The sequence below is a fragment of the Tauraco erythrolophus genome, chromosome 28, assembly GCF_009769465.1.
Source record: "Tauraco erythrolophus isolate bTauEry1 chromosome 28, bTauEry1.pri, whole genome shotgun sequence".
Lineage (NCBI taxonomy): Eukaryota > Metazoa > Chordata > Aves > Musophagiformes > Musophagidae > Tauraco > Tauraco erythrolophus.
In genome coordinates, this window is record NC_141492.1 from 2492200 (window position 1) to 2499297 (window position 7098).

At 59.3% G+C, this 7098-nt stretch overlaps 1 long non-coding RNA gene across 1 annotated transcript; it reads right to left on the reverse strand.

The window, feature by feature from the left end:
* Positions 1–5973: 5973 nt before the first annotated feature.
* LOC147526726 (uncharacterized) lies at positions 5974–6677 on the reverse strand. The gene is made up of 2 exons (XR_015222901.1): positions 6479–6677; positions 5974–6365 (listed from the first exon to the last, which is right to left on the reverse strand). It is a non-coding gene; the product is annotated as an uncharacterized LOC147526726 (long non-coding RNA).
* Between the last annotated feature and the right edge of the window lie 421 nt (positions 6678–7098).

Consider the following 7098-nt stretch of genomic DNA (forward strand, 5'->3'; position numbering starts at 1 on the left):
GACATAATACTGAATGGAGACATTTTGTATTGTAAAGTACTGTAATTTTGAGAATTTCGAAATAAGTTTCAAAACGAGAAAATCTTTTCCCGTGCAGACATAATCTCACAAAATGCTTTCCTTGCAGGTCCTGGCTCATCCCCAGGGCTCGGATGCACTCAGCTCTCGGTATGTCTGGCAAAGGCAGATGGAGGATCTGAGGGTGAGAAGCGATGGCTCGTGCCAGCTCAACCCACCACTGCCTTTTGCTTTTAAGATTCAGAAAGGAGCTTTCCTGACCCCAGGAGGTGAGAGTTGGGGGTCTCTTGTTTGCTGATGTCCTTTCACCATCTTGAGGCTGGACCTCCCTAGCGCTGGTTGCACACACACGTACCTTACGGGACAGGCCGTGCTCCGCAGCCGCTCGGCGGGACGCGGGTGGTCTCGGCTGTCTCTGCGCGTTTTATTTGCACATTCCTGGGCAGCAGCCAGAGGAGCTGCTGTCGTGGTTCATCCCTGAAAGCGCTGCCTCTTGTGTCCTCTCACGAAACACCCCAAGTTCTCCGGTTCCCAGAGAACAGCTCTGGGTCCCTTCTCCTGCGGGGCTGATGTTCCTCCTCCTCCTTATCCACCTGTGTTTCCAGCACATCCAGCTAATGGCTCCCTGTGTCTTGGGGTGCCCAGTCTGCCAGGGGTCTCCCTGAGTTTGGCTTTAGCCCGTGTGTCTCTGCTGGCTGCCCACCCTGCCAGACGATGCCTGTGCTCGGTGCTGTGCTCTCCTGAGCCCCACCAGTGGAGCCGGCCAGCAGGACGCTGGCGTTGGCACTGCCCGGCTGAGTGCTCCAGAGGTGTGTGCAGCTGCTTGGCGTGAGGCTTGGCTCTCGCTCCTGTCGATGGTGAGGGCAAATAGCAGAGAGGAAGCAGATTCCAAGATGCCATGCCCTTGTCCTTGCAGTGGGTGGTGGTAGTCACACGCTGTGTCCCTCTGCTCCTTTGCTGAACCTGAGTGGGTCAGTCTGATGCCCTGCTGGGTTGGGACCTGTAATTTCTTCAGTCCAAAGCACCACGTGCCATTCCTCCTTCCCTTTAGCTGCAAAGCAGGATGTTTTTCCTTTCGTGTCACTTGTTCCTTGACCCTGGGCTGGTGGCACAGCAGCAGAGGCCAGTGCCCTGTGTCTGCCCGTAGGATTGCTCCAGCCCTGGGGCCTGATCTATGTCTGCTCTCCTTCATCTCCTGTCCCAGGGTTCCCATGCAACTGGGTGATATCCCAGCACGTCTTGCAGCAGCCCCTCTCTGCCCACCTGTGGGTTGTCTGAGCTGGTCTCTGTTTTGAGCTTGAGGGTCTCATCACAGGGTGAACGTCTTCTGCCACAGCCAGGCTGTGCGTCTCTGCTGCCCTCTCTGCCAGCCTCCCTGCCTGTCCCTTCCCTTCTGCCACGTACCCATGGGCACCTTCCCTTTTCCCTGTCGTGCAGGGATGAACTGGCCCCGGTGCTCGTGGAGGAGAGTGCAGAGAGGCCTCTCCAGCCCAGCCATGGTTACGGTCCCTGCACCGCAGCAGCATCCTCCTTCCAACCAGCTCGGGCAGTGGAGCTCCCGCACGCTGCCTCCCTCTGCACCCCCCTTCCCTCGCAGCGAGCGCTGCGCCACTGCTCTGTGCCTTGTCCTGGGGCACCCCTTCCTTCAGCCCCTCCCCAACAAACCCCGTGTCACCAGGATGTTCCCAGTGAAGGAAAACGTCAGGGTTTAGTTAACCCTTCCCAGCCCCGGCTGCCTCCCAGGAGCTTGGTCTTGTGACCTGTCTAGTTCTGGCAGGTAACCAAGGATGTGCGCTCCCACACCACCTTCCCCCAGTAAGGATTACAGGAGCCAGTGTTTCAGCTGGGAAACCCACTGTTGATCCAAACACACAACTGTGAAAGCCAGAATTCCCTGGGGGGGCAGCTGGGGCCCGGCCCTGTGCTGCTGAGCAGCCGCGGCTTCGCTCTCCGCTTCCTTGTCTTTAGTTGCCAATAACTGGAGTTGGTGCATGTGCCCCTGGAAACCCGAGGGCGACTCTTTTGAGTCTTCCCCTCCTTCCCGGAGGAGACGTTCAGCTTATGGATGTGGGAAATCAGTGTCTGACCCGCCGTGTGCCAGCGTCACGGGGAAACGGGCTGTGCAATTATGTAAATAAAAGTGAGACAAACGTCGGGCTGCTGCGTGTTACTGGAGGAGATGGGAGGGTCTGAAGAGCCCAGGCTGGCTGCCTGGTGGCCAGCCCTGTGTGCCAGCTTCCAGGGTGCTGTGGGCAGCTTTCCTGACCTGCCCCCGGCAGAAGGTTTCATATTTGAGCCAAAGCTGGACAAAACCCAGGGCTTTTTGTTGGTTATGGGCAGGTTTCTCTTGTCTGTGCACAGAAACCTCCCTGGTGCGGGCCAAGCAAGGAGGTGATGTTTGGGCCAAGGGAGTCCTTTTGGCCCCTCAGAGGGTGGGCGTGGGGCTGCACAGTGGCACCAGACCTGCATTGCAGAGCCCGTGGGCTGTTGTCTCCTGGCTGCGAGGGGTGCCCGGGTTTTGGGGAGGGGGTCTGGCTGGAGAAGGTGGAGCGCTCTGCAGAGACCCGGGCACTGGGTGCGGGTTTGCCAAATGTTTGGGGTTTTTGGAGCAGCCAGTGCCAGGCCCGGTGCTGGTGCCCAGCCTGAACTGCGGGCACGAGCCAGCTCCCGTGGCTCGGAGCCGTGAATCGGCCTTGGAGCTGTGCCGCGGGCACAAGTTGGTTGCGGCTGCTCCGGCAACAGGTTTTCCCATCTTGCCCTTTGGAAACATTTTCAAGGCAAACCCAGCTGAGGTGCGGGAGGGCTTTGTCTTTCCACCACCGATGGCCCGTGGGAAGAACTGGTGCGTGCTTCTCGCCGCAGGCTGCGTGCCGTCGTGCCCTCCTCCTGCTGCAGCCAGTTTTTTTTATTAGGATTCTGTTTTCCCACTTCCGAGTCTTGTGGCTGCTTTCTGCGTGGGGCCGTGTCCGTGAGTCCTGCAGGGACCCGTCTGTCCTGGCTCCCGCACCAAAGGGCTGCTTCCCTGGGGAAGGGGCCAGAGGATTCCCCCCCGCCATGGCCTGCCCCGCTGCCTGTCGCTCAGCCCTGGGGGCGGCTCGGTGCCCTTCGGGGCTCGCTGGCTCAATGGGGCTTTGGCACCTCTTGGGTGCCATTTCCCGGTGCCCTCTGCGCTCCCTCCCCCTCCCACACAGGCACGGAGCCGTTCTGGAAAAATAACATTTAATGGAATAAAAACACGATAGAAAAATTCCCATGAAACATAGTCTAACCCCCCTCCCCCCACCCCAAAACACAACTCCCCTCCTCCCCCAGCCCGCCCCCCGCCCTTGTGGTGCCTCCCTCCGAATAAAAACACAATAGAAAAGTTCCCATGAAACATAGTCTAACCCCCCCACCCAAAACACTCTTCCCCTCCCCCCCTGAGTGCCCCCATCTCGCTCTAATCCCCCCCGGCCACCCCCGTGCTGCCCGCCAGAGCCCTGCGCTTGCCGGGGGGCTCTGGCCAGGTGCTCGCCCCCCGCTTCATCCCGCGCCGTTCTGCCGTGGGAGGCTGGGACGGTGGCAGGTCCCAGCCCGCGTCCTCCCACGGCTCCTGGGCCTCCATCCCGCGGATGAACTCATCGATGTAGAGGATGGCATCGCCGATCTCAGGGACGGAATAGGAAGGGGAGAGGAGTTCGTCGGGCAGCTTGAGGAGGGTGACGTAGGAAGGGGGTACCACTGCGCTGGTGCCACCAGCATCCCCAGGCATGGGGACGCTGGTGGCACTGTCCTGGCTGAGCCCCGCTGCCTCGAGGGTGCACCCGAAGAGCCGCAGGGCCTCTTCAAGCAGCACGTCCTCGGGCAGCTGGGGGCTGCCAGCCGGGTCCCCCAGGTCTTGGTGTTGTGGGGCAGGAGAGGGTCTGGGTGGGATGTCGCTGCCCGGCGGGATGCTTCTGACCAGCGGGATGTTTTGGCCCAGGGTTGCTGGCGCAGGGATGGTAAGATGGTGGTGCAGTTGGCTCTGGCGGGTCTGTTGTGCCCAGGCCGGGGTGGTCCAGCAGCCCCCGGGGCCCCACAGGGCAGCAGGTGGCACTGGAGCAATGCCATGGCCCAGCATGGAGGCGCTGGGCCACGGCAGGATGGTGCTGCTCCAGTGCGCTCTGAAGCCGCGGGGTTCATAGCTGCAGCCGCACTGACGCCGGTTCAGCCCTGGGTGGGTGAGAGGGAGCCGTGCTGGGCTGGGGGGACCCTCCAGGGACACCCACCCAGCCAGGGGCGGACGGTGGGGATGCTGGGAGTGCCGAGGGGTGCCAAAGGCGCCGGGCTGGCAGAGCAGACAGGGGTGCTGTACCTGCTGGTGGGGCCGGGGGGGCCATCCCCACTGCGGGTGCCCAGGCTCCGGGGATATGCTGTTCCTGCCTGGGCAGGTGGCACAGGATGGCTGAGGCTGGAAGAGAGACGGGAGCCATGAGATGGCACCTCCGCTCTGACCCCAGGAGCGTCCCCGGGCTGCAGGGTGGGTCCTTACCTCGGGGGGGCAACATCTCCGGTGGCCCAAAAGGCTGAAAGAGCCACGGTGCCAGGCTGGGCTGGGAGCCCCACGCAGAGAGCTGCGCTGCTGCCCACGCCATGGTCCGTTCTGGCAGTTGGGCGCTAAGGACTCTCTGGGTGTTCCGGGACGGAATGTTGGGGCTCCCTGTGTTCCGCCCCTCCCCCAACTGCCGCCCCAGCTCCTCCTGGAGAGGGAGAGGATTCCAGGGGCCGGGGTGGCCCTGGCCCCTTCAGGTGGCCCTCGGGGGCTGTAGGTGCAAGTGCTTTTTGCTTTAAATGGTGTTTTTCAAGGGGAGAAAGAACAAGTTCCTCCAGCCGAGCTGTGCAGGGTCCTGGCTCATCCCTGATGAGATGCTGGGGCTGTTTGTGCTCTACAGGACCCCAGCGATGGGGTTGGCACCAACAAACTGACATGTCAGGGGTGGGGTGTTCGGTGTCAGATGGTACACACTGACTTCTGCTCCCTGCGCTGCAGCTGTCCCATCTTTCCCGTGTGTTTGGGACACTCGGCCCACCTTCCCTGGTGGCACTGGACCTGCACTGCAGAGCTGGGTTAGAAAGGCTGCGCTGCTTCTGAAGAGGAGGGGTGGAAATTGTTAAGTTGCATTTTAAAAGTGCCACTCAAAACACTGCAAAAACAGTGTTTGAACATGTTTCCAAGGCCCTGGACAAGGCCTTAGCCTTGGGCAAGACCTTGGACGAGTGCCTCGTTTCCTGGACAAGCTGGCAAATCCAGAGGGCTCCAGGCTTGTTTATATTAAAAGAAAAAAAGTTTTAAAAGAGAGAGCACCACGTTCCTGGGAAGAAGGCTCACTTCAGTCCTTTAAAATAAAACTGTGCTGCAACACAGCAATCTGCCCAGGATGAGTAGACGAAAAAGCAGCAGAACAACATAAAAGAAGCAGAAAGTCCAGAGCAAGGGCTCACCGTTAACGCACCAGATAAGAGCAGGATTTGTTTGAAAAAAGAACGTGCGAAATCTGAGCAGGATTTGTTTGAAGCGTCTCTGACACAGACCAGCATTGAGAAAAACCTGTTTACTGCGGTGCCTCCACAGCCCGTTGCTGCAGCCTTTTCCGCCAGGAATGGGGAGGATCACGTAGGTCTGACCAACACCGTGCTCTGCCTTTGCTGCCAGGACAGGCTCCGTGTCCAGCCGTGCGGCAGCGACGCGCCATCCGTGTAGGCTCTGGGCATGGGACAAAATCTCCTGGCTCAGGTTGTCTCCCTGAAATGTGCCCCTTGGAGGACCCATGTTAGTCCAGCCTTGTTTTACAAGGACCTCTGTGTTCCCAAAGACTTCCTACCTGCACAAGAAGAGAGCTGAATTTAAACTCCCGTGAGTCTTCATGGTGCAATCCTGCATGAAATTGTTACATTTCTCACGAAAATGCTGCAATTATGCAACTCAGCTGCCAAAGAAAGAGTTGATTATGGTTTTATTTTTGCTAGGGGCACAGCAGAAAGGAACCCATTAAACCTTTTCTCACTCTCCAAACCACAAAATTCCAGTGAAGAGGACCCAGGCACCAATCTGTTGAGAAATCCGTCTGCGTGAGGTCAAAATAAATGTTGCAGCCACCAAGTCTCAAGTTCATGACAAGTCCCAAGTGCTTTAACCCTAAATAGCTATTCCACAGCAGAAACAGGACGCGTTTTTCTCCTCAACAGAGGACAGTTCCATCTCTCCTTCCAAAAATCCACCTCTTCCACTCATCTCCTCCACCTCGTTGGCCAAGGTCTCCCTCATTTCACTCTCCATCCTGGATACCAGCATGTCTCCAGAAAATCAACAGGAGGAGAAGCAGGATTCCCTGTTGAAAGTGGAAATTGCAAGACTCAGAGACTGCCTGAAGAGGATCAAGAAGCAGAAGGAATGATGGAAAAGTCAGAGCACTTGGAAACTTTTTAGACAGCCAGCACCCACCTGCAGGCTGACTCCAGGACAGGAGGTTTTGGATGGCTCTAAAGGTCTTCAGTCTGCTCTCCACTCCCCTGAGCTCCTCATCAGCTCGTGGCTGCACTGGGCTCGCGCACCATTTCCAGCTTGTTTGAGCGAGCAGATCCAAGCCCAGAGGGGCTGGATGTCCCGGAGAGCACAGCTCGGAGTCGGGCACCTTCGCCTCTCCGTGGGACCACTGGAGCTTCCACCTCCCCTCCTCTTGGTGCCCGCCTCCCGTGCCCTGAAGCTGTTGGCAGGAGCGTGACCTCATCTGACATCGAATTTGGGAGCTCCCTGCCCACGCTCCTGCAGCGCGCCCGTCCTGTTTGCATCACGGGGTCTGCCCCGTCTCCCCTCCCCTTGGCCAGCTGCGGGGGGCTGATAAGAACCTTCTGCACGGCTGGGAGAGGCTGTATCTTCCCGCGGCAGGATGCTCGGAGCCCTCCTGGGCCAGCAGCAGCTCCACACGCACCTGCAGCCCTGTGGGATGTCACCGGGGGCCACCAGCCACGCACCAGTGGCCGTGCTGCGGGGGGCCGGGCTGCGGGCTGTGCCGAGGGCAGAGGCCCGGCCCCTCACAGGCGCTGCTTGCCCAGGCCTGTCGT